Source organism: Mesoplodon mirus (genome assembly GCF_964341445.2).
Source record: "Mesoplodon mirus genome assembly, chromosome: 4".
NCBI lineage: Eukaryota > Metazoa > Chordata > Mammalia > Artiodactyla > Ziphiidae > Mesoplodon > Mesoplodon mirus.
Window position 1 is genome coordinate 16666831 of NC_138979.1, and position 18430 is coordinate 16685260.

Below are 18430 nucleotides of genomic sequence, written 5' to 3' on the forward strand. Positions count from 1 at the left end.
TCCAGATCCCCAGAATCCACTCTTACTTTTCTCCAAATCAATTATACATTAATATTTAATTAACAGTGCTCAAAACAGAAAGTGTCAAGTATTCCTACACCTAAAAGCTATTAAGTCTTTGTCCCATGGAATCTCTATTACCTCCTGTGACTCCTAGGGGCCAAACAGGCATATCCATATGCCTCAGTTACCTCAACACTGAGTGTTAGTTTGAGTGAACCTGTCAAAATCCTGATCATGTCATCCCCTTGCTTACAACTTTTCAATAGTTTTTATTTCTTCTAAGGCTAAGACCAACATCCTGTACAAGGCCCCAGCTCAATTTTTGAGTTTGATGTCCTGTAACTATTTCTTAAGAAAATCAACTTCTGTGCATGGAATTAGTAAAATATTCAGTTCAATTTCCCACAATTTCTAGATCTACAAACTACACAAAAGTGGGGGAGAGGGACATCAGAAGACCTGAAAGAGGCTTAAGTGTCTTTTAGAATCTCTAAAGAAAAATTAAGTAAGAGTCTGTATATTAAGCAGGATACCTCAAACGCCAACCATTAGGTATGTAACTGTTTTGTGTGAATCAAAGTTTTCACAACATTAATCTATACCTTACCAGAGTTGGTCAAAGACGGCTATAGCCACAGGTCGCTGACCCTATCCCTTAACTACTTTTACTGCTCTTGGACTAGCAGCCAGTCTAATAATTATGCATGAACACCTGCTCCTTCCACAAGAATGCAAAAAAACCAAAAGCAAATATAACACCCCCCACCAAGCAAAGTTTAACTTTACTACTTAGCAAAGAAATATAAATTAAAGCAATGTAAGGTAAACCAGCAAGCAGGAGAAAAAAAAAGTTTTTTAACCCAACGAAACAACAGAACAAAGACTTACTGCAGATGGCTAAGAGAGACCAGAGATGGCTGCAAACTGGTATAACTTGGGGGAAAATAATTTAACAATCTATATCAAAAAGCATTAAAACTGTTTCTACCCTCTGACTTAGTAAACGAGCTACTAGGAATTCATCCTAATAATTTAAAATATAAAAAGTGATACACATGCACATACACTTTCAGTATAGACTCTAGCATGTTTATAACAGACAAAAGTGCCAACGTCCTCTAGAATGATGGGGAAAGGGCTAACTATCAACTTGATGGACTGCTGGAGTCAAAAGAATACTGTAGTAACATCAAAAGGTTTACAGAATAACTTTTGGATGCAAAGAACACATTAAGATGACAGGTATGTAAAAATAACAGTATATAAACGTATAAAGTAACCAAAGAATCCTGGAGATGACAGTTATAAGCATAATATAAAGACAATGGGTTCATTTGTTTTTAAATTGTTCTAGTGTTTTCTTCTTTTCACTTTCTTAGTAAAAACAATTACGGCAGGGTACTGTGTGGAATTTTTTTCTTTCTTGGTGAATTTCCTTTAATAAGAAAAAAAAATTTCTTTCAAAACCCCTCATTTTCAAGGGCTTATGTTCTTGATACAATCCCACAGCTCCAAGAAAATGCTTTAAAGTTATGTTCTGAGCACCCCTGGGATACTGGGTTTCCTCTGTCAAATGCTGCTCACATTTTCTGGTTTCCCAAAGAAAAGCAGTATGAATAACTTGCACAGTCATCCACTTTGCAACTGTGCTCGGAGCAGCCAGTTCTGTTATGCCACAGTTTTGCTTACGTTATTACTTGTGACTGCATCCAAAAGCCCAACAAAAGCTGCGGGTCACTGAAGTGTGAAATGCCTGACAGTTTACCTTTTAAGGCCTGACTAAAAGGTTCGATGTGTAAAAAATCCACGCAGACTATAATTCTAAACAATTCAAATAATGTTATCAATTCCAAAGCTATGATTAAAAGGACCTGGAACAGCAAGACGCCCGAAGAAATGCATGACTGTGATGAATGGAACATCTGGGCAGTTTCTACACAAAGAGAACAGAACAAATATTTGGTCCATATATGGACTCTGATACGTGTGTCTTCAGGATACAACTCAGGTCACCTTAAGGACCACTAGACTACCTTGGGAAACCTTTAAAATGTTACACAACTCAGAGAAGCACCACTAAGGTGAAGTTATTTGGTAGCAGGAAAAGTTTCCTAACATTCTTAGGTCCCGTAGCTTTAAAATACTACTTTAATGCCATTTTTCTTTTCCTTCTATAAACGTTGATGCGCCAAAGATCAGCCTCCTGAGGAAGCAGGCAGCGCCAGGGCTGTAGAGCCACCGAAGGAACCAGGGTGGAGGGCAGCCCGAGGCCAGCAGCAGCCCCGCCAGGGCAGCGGCCAGGCCTGCAAAGGGAAGCAGAGAAGCCCTAGGAGACGGAAGACGGCGGCAGTTAGGGGTAAAGGAAAGCCACGAGGACGGCCGGGCGGAGACAAGAGCAGCGAGGAGAGCAGGCAGCAGAGAGGCGGCGGGGCGAGGGGGCAGGGAGGAAGGGTGGCGCCCCAAGAGCTCCGGAGACTTCCAGACGCCCTGAGGCAGCACCGGTCAGTGTGTGGTCCAGGGAGAACCCCAGGCCTGAAAACCCCTACCCTGGGAGGTGGGGCCCACACCCCAGGTGACTCTCAGGCTGAGAAAGGTGCCCCGCGGAGTCTCCCCGCAAGAGCACTCCACACAGAACAGTTCCTGAGGAGAGGCCACCAGGGAGAGACGCCTTCAGGTCCTGTCCTCATCCTAACTTTCACTGTCTTCACGATCAAAGGTCTAGAAATAGTTGTCTACCTGGGTCTCCGTCTCCCTCCTCCACCTGTGTAACTGGGTGTCCGCTTCCCACCGTGCATGTGAAACTGCTCTTGAAAAAGAAAACTTCCCAGGCCTATCCTACTCTCTGCATCCATCCATTCATTCATTCATTCAAAACTTTAGTGCCTGCCTACAAAACGTACCTGGGGACATACATCAGTTTACCACCCAAAGAATTTACACAGCAACACTGACTACACCCTACTGTTCTCTCTTAACGTGCTCTGTTCTCATCAACTTCACTGGCTTCTCCCTTACCTTCTGGATGTTTTTCCTCTGCCAACTCTGTCAGGCTCTGTGCCCTACTGGAGATACAAAGATCGCTGTCTCAAGGAATTTTCAGTTCAAAGACAAAAAATACAAATAATTACAATGTGATATGGTGGTTTCTACAATGAAGCTAAGGACAAAGTGCGCTGAGGATGCCAAAATCTGCCGGGACAAGTTCAGAAGCTTCATGGAGGCTCAAACCGCAGCCTCATAGGAAACGAGCAGGCACTGGAGAGAAACACCCCAGGCAAAAGCTCTGCACATGCAAGGCCACGGAGTCCTGAGAAGAACTGTAATAACTTCTTTCCAATCTTATTACTAAACATACATGTTTGGGTGACTTCTCTCTCTCCCCCCAAACTGAAATTGATTTGCTCTAGCTTTACAGAAAAAAGACTAGAAAAAATGTATTTATATGTTATTTGTAGTTAAATCTGGTCAGTGGGATGAGTGATTATTTTATCCCTGTAATTTTCTACAGTAAGTATAAATTATGTTAAAATCTTAAAACATCATAAAGGCCAAAAAGAATCTTAAAGTACTTAGGTATTTCTGAGACTTAAATTATAAGCTGGAAATAACAGAAACCGAGACCAGCAAGGCAGGAGGTTACAGTCAGGTTACAGAGAGCCTTAAATGCCATTCACGCTGAGAGTTTAGATTCTATTCTACATGTAGCAAGGAAGCTGGAAAAAAATGGCACAGGGTAGTAACACGACAACATGTTAAGTGGCAGAAAATCAGTGGGGTAGAGGATGAATGGCAAGACAGGAGCTACTGGACAGGTACAAAACTTACTGCTGAGGTTTCAGAGTAACAATGGACAAGAAGACAAATCAGTGATTAGCAGGGATCTGAGGGCTGCTTAGATAAGGAAGACGGTTGCTTAGATAAGGCAGGGTGAGAGAAGAAGGGATCATCACTTTCAAATGAAGAAGACAGAAGGAGAACGGAGTTAGGGGAGAAAATACTGACTTTGATTTAGAAATGTGGAATGTGAAAGGCCTGTGTGAAATCTAGGAAAGATACAAACTGGGAAATTAAGACCTATGGGCCTGGCTTTCAGGAATTCAGGGTTAGAGATACATACCCAAGAGTTGTGGACGGCAATGAAATTATGAAGATGGTTGAGACTGTGAAGAAAAGAATACTAAGGAAGAGAGGAGAGCTGCAGGCAGACACGAAGAGAGTGATGGAGCCAGGCCCCCCTGGAGCAAACAGGCGTGCAGCACAAGGGGCATATTCCCCTGAATAGAGGTGCAGCATCTTTCTCTAAGTCAGGGCAGGGGGTAAAAAGCTGAGCAAGTTCACTCATCACAGCTCACTTTTTTTCCTGAAATAGGAAGCAAGGACAAGTGCTGGGAGAAAAGGGGAGGGGGGAGTTGGGAGACTGAAGAAAATCAAGAAGATGCAACAGGATTGTAGAGCAATGCTGAGGGCCCAGCAGGTACCGGACACCCTAATTATAAAGACACATTTCTAACACTCATCTCACCTGAAACTACCTGTTAAGCGTCTGCCCTGACAGGTTCTAAGCACCAAGAACACAGGACCTAGAAGCACCTGGCATAAAATCAGTGCTCATGAACTTTAGCTGAAATACGTTAAACTGTATGACATTTTTCTTGGACATTATTTAGAAGCCCAGGAAAGAAGCGCTTCTCAGAATTAGTTACTATGCAGACCCTCTTTAAAGAGCAAACAGTTACTGTAGACACCCTAGGGATAACAATTTTCAATTCACTTAGGTATATGCAAGCCAATTTACAGCTAGATAGAAAATGCCTCATGCTCCAGGCTCCTGTACATTATGAACCAAAATTCACTTACACATACAAACACACACAAACATAGGCACTGAAATAACACATATATATATCTATATATATACACACTCAGTTATAAGGTGGTCAACCGGATAATCCACATACTGCTTGTTTATTATTGTAATTATTTGCACAGAAGCCCAAAATTTTTAGAAATTCCTGTGGCAACACTCAAAGATCGCTGAGACTACCTCCCATGGGCCCTTAAACTCCAGTTTGAAACCGCTGAATTACCCCCACTGTTTACAGAGCAAGTGCAGGAGGAGGAAGGGGTCAGGGCAGTGGCAGTGCTGACGGAACATCAACAAAGAGAAGAGGACGAAGTCAAAGGCCCAGAGGTCAGGGTGCAGGTGAGGGAAAGGGGCTGAGGAGCCGGGCGCAACATTTCAGGGTCACGCAGTGTGGGGCAAGAGGTCCAGGTGAGGAGACAGCTACGGGGACCGGTTTCGCTGGGGTCTGTCCCCACAGCGGAGCCTGAGGCAAAGCACGTGTGCTCGCAGCTCACTCGGAAGGTGGCCTGGGAGCGAGAGAGGTGCTCAAGAGAGCGAACCAGGAGGACAGGCCAGGGCGCTCTAGCTACCGCAGTGGGTGCCTGGGGGCTTGGTCTTACTGAGAAGTTCTGAGAAGTGTATACAGTTCACCCCCTAGATCCACAGGTTCCACTGCTGGATTCGACCAATGACAGATGGGAAAAAAAGTTTTTCTTAATTCCAGAAAGTTCCAAAAAGCAAAACTTGAATGTGCCCTGTACAGGCAACTATTTACATAGTATTTACATTTTATTAGGTATTATAAGTCATCTAGAGGTGATTTAAAGTATACGTGAGGAAGTGCATAGGTTACATGCAAATACTACACCATCCTATAAGAGAAACCTGAGCCTCTGCGGATTTGGTTGGGGGTGGGGAAGACAGGACGTGTCCTGGAAACAGTCCCCCTAGAATACCAGGGACAACTGTAGAAAGTGTGTCCAGAGGAGGATCACCGTGAAGACACGTCTGTCAGTTCGAGTCCCCACAGGTAGAAGTCTGCCCCAAGGGCATGAGCTGCCCTACACTTCCAAGAACAACAGTGCAGCAGCCCAGAAGGCTGCTGCCAGCTTCTCATTCTACGGACAGACAGGGCTTGTTGGAGAAGCCCCAGGGGTTGAAAAGACAGAAGCACTCGAGGCAAGATGCAGTCAGCCGGAGTGAGTCACAGAACTGCTCTGAGCTGCAGCAGCGGGACCCAGAGGAGGCCAGGAGGAAGTGAGGGGGACAGAAGGGGTTTCGAGTCCAGCGCTCAAAGCCACGGGAGATGAAAGAGCCAGAAAAGTGTTAGACCAGAATGTGCAAAGTGTCACCTGCATTGACTCCTGAGAGCCTCAAGGATGGCAAGAACCGGGGAGGGGATTTCAGCTGGGTGACTCACGTACAGACATGTACATGTATTAAGACAAACACAAACAACCTCTGTTTAAAAGATTGAGTATTTAAGATGTATGTAGTAGCTCTTACCCATCTACTATAGATGTGTAGTAAGGCTGACCTGCCTTATGAATTGTCATCTTCTAGAAGTCAAGTCTCCATGTCCTCTGTACCTAGCACGGTACCTTAATATTTAATAAATTAAGAATCTAAAGATAACTGCAGATACTCTGAGGTGTCCAAAAAAAAAAAAAAAAAAGTAAGCTTAACAAGGGCAAGAAGGGTGCTGTGCCCACCACTGTTTGCTAAGGCGTAGCAGAGTTCAGAGTGTGGACTGTGGAGCCAGATGCTTGGGCTGAAACCTCTGATCAACCCCTGATTAGGTAGGTGATACTGGAGAGTTATTTAATCTATGCCTCGGTTTCTTCATCTTTAAAATGGACAAGGTAGTTCCTACCTTATAGGGGTTATGTGAAGTTTAAATGAGTTGTAAATATAAAGCATTTAAAACAGCATCGGGCACATTGTAAGCACTACCTAGACGGTGCTTGTTATCATTATTACTACACATTACAGCTGGAGCTCGACAACTTCATTCAATAAAGAAGCAACTGTTTTTAAAAGGAACAAAATTGGGTCATTTGTAGAGACATGGATGCACCTAGAGTCTGTCATAACGAATGAAGTAAATCAGAAAGAGAAAAACAAATATCGTATATTAATGCACCTATGTGGAATCTAGAAAAACGGTACAGATGAACCTGTCTGCAAGGCAGAAACAGACACGAAGACGTAGAGAACAAACGTATGGACACCAAGCGGGGGAAAGGGGGGTGGGATGGATTGGGAGATTGGGATTGACATATATACACTAATATGTATAACACAGATAACTAACAAGAACCTGCTGTACAGCACAGGGAACCCCACTTCGCTGTACAGCAGAAACTAACACAACACTGTAAAACAACTATACCCCAATTTAAAAAAAAAATTTTTTTTAAAGTAACCATGTTTGAATGTTTTGCTTTTTTCCAATCCTAATTATAACCAAAAACTCTGAATTGACCCATGTTAGGTGAAACACAAGATACGGAAGAAAGGATAAAGTGTAAGGGTTAGAAAGAACACAACTGCGAGCAATAGATTAAGACTGATTTTTAGAGCCACTCAAATATTATTTTGATATGACATCAAAACCTTATACTGTATATAATAAGGTTTAATCAGATGCTAATTATTATATTAATTAGATACTAATTATTATGTTAAGTATAATTAGATAATAATAATTTAGGTTCCACATTTAAGTAGGATTATTCTACTTTCTAACAATTATATTTAGAACAAATTGTATGTAAAACAATAAAAGCAGCAAAACCTCAGTGCTTTTTATTACTACATTAGATAAAGCACGGATATTTCTGAATGTTAGTATCACAAATCACCTTAAAAAAAGATCAGGGTGGAGGATAACCTACCTAATACAAACAGAAATAAGCAAGAATGACTTGAGGCTTCTTCTGTCATGGGGAAGCAAATCTAGGAGAGGCAAAAAGAAAGAAGGAAACTGCCCTGAAAAGATACAGGAGAAACTTGGATCAGAAGCTTGGAACAGTCTGGTTCACTCAGGGACTGCTGCCCACTGAGGACTACTTCAACAGGAGACCTGCTCATTCAGAAGAGGCCGGACGAGGCGCACCAGGCGCAGACAAGAGTAATACAGTAACTGAGGTTTTGATGATTTAAGGTAATTTGTAACAGAGAGTTATCTTACTTTTATTCCGACACCTTCAAATGACTATAATGATGACAATAATAATGAAAATAATAACAGCTAACTATCTTCTCGAAGTAACTCTACAAGGTTGGGAATGATATTACCTTTGTTTCATATATGAGGAAACCAAACCACAGAGAGGTTAAATAACTTCTCCAAAGTTGCACAGGTAGACCTGAAACCAGACCACCTGAATTCTGAAGCTATGACCTGACTCTGGGCTCCATTAAACGACAATTTTTTTTGAAGGCCTACTCAGTCACTATTTTAAAGATAAAAGAACATCCTTCTACTGTTAGAAGTGACTCAGAGCACAGAAATGGAAAGGACTTAAAATGTTCTGTGAGTTTATTTCTCAGTCCTTCAAAGTGATTGGAGGCCAACAAGTTAAGTATTTTAATTGTCAAATTTCACGAGTATACCCACAAGTTATGGTCTCATTCCTACAAAAGCATTTCATCCTAATATCATTTCTTACTAAGCTAAATTTTATCTAAAGGGTCATAACTCATCCCGTGAACAGTAAATAACGTTAAACACCTCCCCAAAACAATCTGCTTTTAGTGGTTAACAACCTCAAATATGTGCAATTGTTCCCCTTGTCAAAAACTGTACATAGGGGCTTCCCTGGTGGCGCAGTGGTTGAGACTCTGCCTGCTAATGCAGGGGACATGGGTTCGAGCCCTGGTCTGGGAGGATCCCACATGCCGCGGAGCAACTAGGCCCGTGAGCCACAACTACTGAGCCTGCGCGTCTGGAGCCTGTGCTCCGCAACAAGAGAGGCCGCGATAGTGAGAGGCCCGCGCACCGCGATGAAGAGTGGCCCCCACTTGCCACAACTAGAGAAAGCCCTCGCACAGAAACGGAGACCCAACACAGCAAAAATAAAAAAAATAAAATAAAATAAATTAATAAACTCCTACCCCCAACATCTTTAAAAAAAAAACAACTGTACATAATTACTTTTATCTCCACTGTAAACTCATCTTTATTCATCAAGGTTAAATGTGGTTTTATGAGCTGTTCAAACTTTTAAATACACACTTATTATCTATTAATGTTTTTAACAATGTGACAAATCACTCATTTGGCATTTCTTTTTACATTTACAGATAAAGTCTTCAGAAATTTTATAAGTACTTTATTTGTAGAAATTAAACAATTACACTTGAGAGAAAAATTACTTTTAAAAAAATGTGGTGAGTTACATTTACTTCAAGTTTTAAAATTAGGTGCCCAGAAGCCAACTATGCCCAAAAGGTCATAGTACAAAAGGAAATCATCCACAAAAGATTTAGTCCTACAAAATCTTTGCACAAGAACACATTTTTATTCAATACAACTAATTAAATTCAAGTCAACAAATACCTATTGCGTATCTACCATGTACCAGACACACAGATGACAAAGCTGGGAACCCAGGAGTATTCGAAAGCCCAAGCTTTCAATATATGTAGGTTTCTAATAAGAAAGGTTAAGGGTTCTCACCAGTCCAATACTCTCTTCCAGAGAACAGAATTTGCTTCCTTTTTTATACGCTAACATTTTAAATCGTTTCACCTTACTGGTGAAAAAGATTCAGATACCTATACTGAGATATATTATAAGCCTCTCCTAAAAATATAATAAAGGTTGGATTCATCTCAAGTCTGTAACACCAACACTATTTTCTGTATCTGCTTTTAAAAGGAAAAAAATAAATAGTCCAATAATAGATTAATATCTACAAATCAACACAGTCCAGAAAAGGAACACGGAGCCAAGCTGAAAGCCTCGGGGAATTACCGTGCAGTTCATCCAGCTTCTCCCCACACAGAGCAAGCAGATGGGAGGATGTAAACGGAAGGAGCTCTGAGAGGCTGCTCTTCTCTATGCCATCAAATTTGAGAGTGACAGCTTGGGGATGAATTCCTCCGGGGCAAGAGCACCTTTCCCCCTTGCAGGAAGAACAATTAAAACTAAACATTTTTCCCCTCTCTCTGGCAGGAAGAGGTGCGTGGCAGTGACCATGGAGGTGCTTATGGCCCAAGTAATAAGCTAGAATTAATGATTAACAGAACTTAGCAGATAAGATGAAAGGGGGAAAAGAGAGGGAACAGGAAAGAGAGGAGGTTGAGTACTCCAAGGCAAAGACACAACACCCCCTTTGAAGTCCTTTTCCACCCACTGTGGTCGATAAATAGTAGTCTGAAGTAGAAAACTTTCTAAAATTCACTACTCCCACCCAGAAGAAAAAAAAAGCTTTTTTTGAGCACTGACCCCTTCTTGCCCAAAGGTAGTAACAGCCTGAGTTGAGTTCCAACGACAAAGGTTCAACTGCTCCAAAGCTACAGGCTTACAAAAAAATTTGAAACCTGAGAACGGGGCTAATACTTTAATTACAGAGTGACAGACAGAACAAAATTCATCACTAGTGACTACTCTACCCACCTTCTCCAGGAAAATGAGAACATGGAAGATCAATCATCACCACCCACCGCCACACACTGCAACGGAAAGATAAAGAATGGAAATACTTCTAGTGGGCAAATAAAAAGCCTCAAAGATAAAGAAGCTGGAAGTGGGGAGAAGTAAGGGCACGAAACTGAACATCTAAGAAAAATTTCTACAGCAGAAAAAGTGGAAAGAAAATGAAGAATCTTCTCTGAAAAAAAAAAGGAGAATGAACTCATTATGCTCTTCAAGGAATTTAGAAAATCTCAAATAGATTTTATAGCAATCAGACACAGTAAAACCACAAAACTAGAGGAAAAGTATAGAGATAAGGAAGGAAATTTAAGTTGAAATCCTCTATAGAACTCAGACACATGAGGAACAGAATCAACATGACAGGAAGAGCAGGCTTGACCACAGGGAATTCAAAGTAAGTCAAGGCAATTAGAAACATGATACAGCCAACAGTGATCCAATAAGTAGATAACTGGTATACCACCACCACCACCTCCCCTATCAAAAGGTTATAGCCTTTACATGAGGACAAAAGAAAAATGAATTAAGCATTAAATTCCAAAAACTGGTGAAGGGACACAAAATATACTCAAAGACTGCAAAAGGACTTAAAATACAAGCAAAAAATAAACACTTTAAACAAAGCTATTAAGGCATAATATTAAGGGCTGATCCAAAATGAGCATGAAAAGTTGCCTGAACTTAATTCTTCGGAGATCCTCCTTCCACTCAACAGATATTACCCAGCAGTTGATATATTTCAAACCAGACTAGTGAGCTGTTCCTTCTTTATACTTGGCCTTTATACTTGGCTATGTCTACAGATTTTGCCTTTCCCTGTGAAGGGAAAAGAAGCGTAAGTTAGCAACTGCTTTGGTTGAGAAATTTTACTTTGGGGCAAGTTTACAAAGATAACTATGAATGGAGCTAGCAAAAAAAAGTTTACCACCTTAATTAATGGTATCAAAAAGCAAGATTTGTTCCACATAATTTCAACTAAGGAGAATTGTAAGTTATGTTCCCTTGTGTAATTTTATCTGCTTTTCAGGTAGATCACTCCAAAATTCTTACTTGATCAAAACTTTAATAAATTTTGACCATCTTTTGTCACATCTCTTCTCTGCCCTGTACTGGATTGAAACATAGTGCTGAATATATTTTAAATATATATATATATATATACATATATATAGAGAGAGAGAGGATAAATGTTTTAAAGCCTAACTAAATATAGGTAGAAATCAATTTCTCACTTTACTCAGCACTAAGTTGGGAATAATGTCTACCTTAGAACTACTGCAAGGATAAAATATTACCATGAATGTAAAACAAATATCTTTACAGTGACCTACAGATCAGTTTACTTGATTACTGCTTCAACTCATTCAACTGACTTCTAAACATAAGAACCTGAGTGACTACTTAATTAATGGTTCGAGGTCTTTTTAAACCACGCTTCTTTAGTGAGTGCAAATCCACTCCCTGTTGTGTTTCTGCTGTGCTTTCCTAAAATAACATAATACTAAATGCAACTTTTAAAACTACAATCTCTTCCTCCAACAATCAAATATGACCCACCATCACGCCTTCTGAGAAGCAAAGAAATTACTATCTGAAATAAATAATGAACTATAAAATACTGGAGGTAATTATTCCTAATTTCACAAAGACTATGAATGCTTAAGTTATTTACAGATTCATTCAATAAACATTTATACATGGAAATGTGACCTCCACACATCAAATGGTACACAATTAATTTTTCATGTAAATGCTTCCCTCCTCACTCCACTGAAACTACATTCCCTACAACAAAATTAAATATTAATTTTTCTTCTACCTTTCTGAAATTTTTTTGGCCTTCATTGGCTCTTAATCTCTTTACCAACCACCATAAGCGAATTAACTACTCCTTTTTTTTGTCCCAAAGATATTCTTGATAAGTGTCTAGCGCAGTAAATGACAAACCTTCAGTGATGCTCAATAACACAGTGTTGTTTTAATTCAAATTTCTATTATAACTGATTGTAATCATGTCTGTGAACCACACCAGACTAGAGCTGGAGGGCAAGAATCCAGGCCTTCATTTTATACAGCCTTCATTTTATTTATATATATTTATACTATAAATGCATATATACTTATATATGTATGATTATATATCAAAGTAGTCAAGCAATATTTATTTGCTAAATTAGACTGTATTCTCCCTTCTAACTATACTGTCCTTTGACCATGTCACCCCTGTCACCCGTCTCTTTGGTCACACCATTCCAAGCTCCTCTACACAGCCTTCCAAAACCACTTAAGCCAATGCTCATCTTTTCCTCAAAATCTATTAGAGAGGGGCTTCCCTGGTGGCGCAGTGGTTGAGAGTCCGCCTGCCGATGCAGGGGACAGGGGTTCGTGCCCCGGTCCGGGAAGATCCCACATGCCGCGGAGCGGCTGGGCCTGTGAGCCACGGCCGATAGGCCTGCGCGTCCGGAGCCTGTGCTCCGCAACGGGAGAGGCCGCAGCAGCGAGAGGCCCGCAGCAGCGAGAGGCCCGTGTAACGCAAAAAAAAAAAAAAAAAATCTATTAGAGAATATTACCTGGTACAGTACCTTGTGTAAAACATTCTGTGGTATTTGCTATGGTTCCCTAGATTGAACACAACTTGTCCCAACTAGATAGTATCCTCAACAGCAAGGTGCAGGTCAACTTCTTGATCTATACCCACTCAGCACTGCACTGCTCAGGGAAGTGGCACTCAGTATACTGATGGATTAAAATGTCATGGACGGGACTTCCCTGATGGCACAGTGGTTAAGAATCCACCTGCCAATGCAGGGGACATGGGTTCGAGCCCTGGTCCGGGAACATCCCACATGCCACGGAGCAACTAAGCCTGTGCGCCACAACTACTGAGCCTGTACTCTAGAGCCCGCGAGTCACAACTACTGAGCCCGCATGCCACAACTACTGAGCCCATGTGCCTAGAGCCCGTGCTCTGCAACAAGAGAAGCCACCACAGTGAGAAGCCCGCACACTGCAACGAAGAGTAGCCCCCGCTCACTGCAACTAGAGAAAGCCCGCGCGCAGCAACAAAGACCCAACGCAGCCAAAAATAAATAAATAAATTTATTTTTTAAAAAAGGCATGGACAACAGAGCTCCACCCGGGTAGAGAGCTAACAGTAACCCACTTGGCTCGCCAGCACTGGCAGCCTTCTCAAAGCCACGACTTGGCACAGCACCTATCCTCTGGGGTGAGGGCAGGAGAAGATGGCTGCTCATGGGAGAGGGAAGACCTGCACTCTGCAGGGCCAGGGCATGCAACAGCTGGCCTTCAGCTCTTCGGTGACACAGAGAGAGAAACCAAGAGACCACTTTATGGTGCAGATGCAGAAACCAAAGCCCTTTCCAGGTGAGGTGTTCCAAGAATCGTCCCAGAGAAGTTCAGGCCCAGCTTGCCCAAAACCCAAGTTCCCCAATCAAGAAGCCTTTGCTGCATCCAACCGCTTACCTAATGATGCTTCTCTCTTCACCTCAAACATGCCCATCACAGGAAATCCCTGAAAATACCCAGGTCACTCACTTAGCTGTCATAGGAAGGAATCAGAAATTCAAACAAATTGGGGAAGGAAAATGCTTTTCTAGATTCCTTTTCCTCCACCGGGCCCGACTGTGAAAGTGTTCCCAGGGCCTCTCCGCGGCCCCTTTTCACTCTACGCGCTCTCCAGTATTTTCATCTGCAGCCTAGAGCGTCAACTAGTACTGACAGACGAGGGATTCCCCAATCTCAGTCTCCCAGCCCGACTGCTGGTTTTGAGCTCACAATGGGCATGTTCCACTACGTACCCCAGCTGTCTCAGCAGGATGAGTTCAGCACTCCCCTCCCTCCAGGCGACCAGCACCACCCCCTTGTGGTCGCGCTGCCTGCCTCGGCCAAGCGCACCTCTTAAGCAGAGACCCGGGCCACTTCAGTTCCTTTCTCCTCTCTTACCTCAGACACCAGGTCTGACCCGTCCTCCCTCTGAAAAAGTAGTCCTCGTAGCCCCACCCAAGGCATCCCCACACCAAGGATCTCCAAAGCTTTTTAATACTCACCTTTATTATTAAAAAAAAAAACTTGAGCATACGTGTACTCCAAAATATGTACTTACGTACAAATTAAAATACATGTACTTCTACAGCAATACAGTAAGATATTATAAACCATAATAAAAATTTAAACTTTAAAATATAAGATTAAAAAAACATATATATATAATTAAGTCTAATATTTTCTTCCTACACTCCAGTGAGTTATTTTATACATCCCTGGGGTCCAGGAAGCTGTACTTTGGAGACTTTACTGAAATTAGTCCTATAATTGTGTGTTTATACATGTATGTACTATGTATATTTGAAGCAGTTTTTCACTCACATACACACATTTCACGATGAGATGATATACACACGCTTTAGCAAACTGCTAAATATAGCTAACCTTAACCTTATCTTCCAAAGCCACAAACCAAAAATAAAGCTTAGAGGCTTTTTTAAAAAATTATTTTATAAATAAAACTTAACTCTGTAAAAGTCTCATAATTAGCCCTCTTTAAAAAGTTGAGAAATTTACAAAGTATAGTTTAGCTCCTTTTGCATACAGCTCCTGAACAAGAGATACCACATTTTTTTCACCCATCTACTGACATATTCGAAGGCTGCTAATGTTCTGGGGGTTTCATGGACTGCACCTCCTGTAACCTAGATACATACAATTTTTTCAGTTTTCTACAGCTATAGATACTGCTATCATTTCAGCGTTCTGAAGACTAATGTACTCTCCCCTACTCATACTCCTGTAAGCCCACCCTCCAGACCCCGACTCCCACCTCTGCAATAGCAATATAAAAGGACAAAAATCCCACAACATATAACCAGTCAGAACAGACCTGCTAACACAACAAAAGATATTTACATATTTGCACAATATGATCTTCTAGAATTCTACTGACAACCTGACAGATCCTAACTCTCCATGCAGAGTGGGGAAATCAGTCCACATGAATTCCCTCAGATACTAATTCAGCTTGTTACACGTTCAGAAATGTCAATTCTCAGAACTCCAAAGTTCTGAAACTTTTACCAGTTAGATGTTTCATCTCATCACTCCAGCGGAGTACTTAAGGACAAACCAGTGCACTTACAAAATGATTTTAAAAATATATATTTTCTTCAGATAGAATATTACCCCCGACGCTGTAAGCCACAATTTGGCAAGAAGCCAAGCAATGAGGCTATTAAGCGGCAAGCATTCCATGAAAACTAGCACCACCTGAAACTGTTAACTTTCACTATTTTATAAAGTGACCAGATGTCCCCAGAGTTTCTCCAGGAGTTAGGAATCTATCGACCCCAATATAGAACTACATGGTCATCAGTGATGCTCATTTGGGGCAGCTTTTAATTATACTGACCAGAAAGTTGAGGAGAAAGCCACCTAAATCCAGTGATTTTCAATACTGCTGATTCTATACTTTGCACACACAGAATATTGGGAAAATAATCTTAATAGAGAACTTAACATTCTTTTAAAAAGAATCGACATTACAAAAACTTAAAATTTTAGGTCTGTGAAGTCAACATACATGACTTAATTTGGAGTTTGTTTGCTTTCTATTCACAGGAGTAAAGTATTAACCACATCCCCTGTCTTCTTAACTAGGGAATGAATTTTAGGGTGAGTAAAATGGCTTTCTCCTCAAACGCCTGTAACCAAAATATTGATTCGTTTCATGTGTTTTCTATTTATCAGTTAATCATCTTCAGTCCCTCATTTATTATCAATCAATGAACTAAAATTATTTTCAAATAGAACATTTTAGTGGGACTCTTAAGTAAGCCCTGACCCCGTGGGCCTAGATGTCCACAAATCTAGAAGAGGTAACTTGCAACTAAAATCCCTTAATCATTTCTAAAGTGGTCTATTACACAACCTACTGTAAAGGCAGGCATTTTTGTACAATCAAAACAACAATAAAAAATAATCCAGTAATTCTACCCACCTATTTCTGTGGAACGCAGATCCAAAGAAACCTTACTAATATTACCAATCACATGCTGAGACTTTTTAAGAACTCTTTTTAATACACCAAGAAGGAAAGAAAAGAAATTAATATTTATTGAGCATCTACTCTAGGTGTCTTCCATTTTACATTTGCTTTTCACTACACTGTACTTTTGCAAAGTTACTTGTGGTTCAAACATGGGTTGCTAGACGCCATGGATTGTCTTCATACAGCTGGATGACCACCTATGCTCCCTGTGCCTCAGTTTCTTCACTTGTAAAATAGGGATAAAAACGGCACCTACCTCGTTGGACCGGCTCCGGGATTTAATGAGAAAATAAAGGTAAAGTGCGTAGAGCTAAACTTGGCCCTTACTGTCGTTATTATAACAATTACTAGTTTTATTATTAGTGTAGGTATTTTTCCCATTTTACAGATGGGGAATTGGAACCTTAAAGAGCGTAATTTACTAGAGCTAGGTTTTGACTCAAAAGCACAAATTTGATGAAACAAAAATTGCTCAGGCATTAAATACTAGCATTCTTAAAAATACAACTTGTTCTGAAGCATAAGGAACGGCACGAATCAGGCACAGGTCGGGCATTAGCCCTGGACACCGCCGGGGCGTCTACACCCAGCATTAGGGGAAAGGGCCCACAGGACGCGCCGACCCCGCGCCCCGTTTCCCGGCGGCTCAGCGACGCCCCAGGAGCAGAACTGGAGCCGGGGGTGAGTGGCCCCAGCGTGGAGGCCCGGCAGCCGGCGGCTCGGGGCAGCCGGGGTCGAGGCTGCTCCCCGGACGCCGGCCCGCGGAGGCCCGTCCGCGCCTAGCCCGCGGGGTCGTGCCCACGGCCGGCGTCCTAGCGGGGGGTCCCGGCCCCGGGCCTCCGCGACCGCGGCTCGGGGCGGGCAGAGCCCGGGCAGGCCAGCGCCCTCCGACGACCCCCGGCTGGGAAGGTCCGGGAGCGGGCGCGGCCCGACTTCCTCCCCGCCCGACGACTGGAATCCGCCCCGAGGCCGCGGCCCCCACGCCTGCCCCGCGGCCCTGGCCCGGCCGCGCACCGAGCACGCCGCCCGCCCGCGCCAACCTTCTCCCGCGGCGTCCGGCCCGCGCGGTCAGCTCGGCCTGTGCTCCGCGGCTCCCGCTCGGCCTGTCCCCAGGGCTGGCTTGGCTGTCGCCGGGCTCGGGCGCGGCGGCGGCGGCTCCGCCTCCTCCTCTCGGGCGGGAGGAGGAGACTCAGCGGCGTGGGGCCGCCTCCCGGCAGGAAACGACCCCCAAGGCACCGCCTCCCAGGCGCTGCGATCCCGCTCCTCAGGCAGTCGCCGCCGCCCTCTCCCTCCGGAAGCGCATTCCTCCTGGGCCGCGTCAGCCGCGCCCGCTGGGGGAGGGGGAGGAACGGGCAGGGGCGGTGCGGGACCGGGGGAGGGGAGGGGAGGGGAGAGGAGGGGGCCCCGGGGACAAAGGAGCGGCAGGATCGGGCGACAGACTCCGCCGCGGCCTTCGCGGTGCCTCAGTTTCCTCTGCTGCCGGGAGAGGGAGGGTTTGCGCGGCCCTGCGCACCTTAATATCCTCCCGTGAGGGAATTCTGGAGCCTCCTTCTCGGCCTGTCTTAGGTGCTGCTTCCCCAAAGCCGCACGTCTGTCCGGCCCGCGGTCCGTCCGGCTGGCCCAGGACTGCCCGGTTTTGAACCCTGGAAGCCCTGCCTCCCGGGAGCCGCCTCAGTCCCCGACAAATCGAGACACTTAGTCACTCACCTTGCAAGGCTTCGTGGGACCAAAAACGTTTCCCTTTTGGAAGGGAAGTGGCTAAAGCTGGTATTATTTTTCTGACGTGAGGATTTGCTTGACTTATGTCTTTGAGAAAGGGGAAGACTCAGGGAGGAAATGGGTGCCAGGAAAGATGGAG

The 18430-nt window shown here is 43.3% G+C and overlaps 1 protein-coding gene across 2 annotated transcripts in view; it reads right to left on the minus strand.

The window, feature by feature from the left end:
• The window catches only part of ITGB1 (integrin subunit beta 1), a 44611-nt gene extending 26430 nt beyond the window's left edge, over positions 1-18181 (minus strand). The window contains exon 1 of one of the 2 annotated variants that reach the window (XM_082619570.1): positions 18086-18181. The gene's annotated coding sequence lies outside the window, so the exon portion shown is untranslated. Of the gene's footprint in view, positions 1-17612; positions 17767-18085 lie in introns of those variants that run through there. The other variant, XM_082619569.1, reaches the window with a different exon arrangement.
• Between the last annotated feature and the right edge of the window lie 249 nt (positions 18182-18430).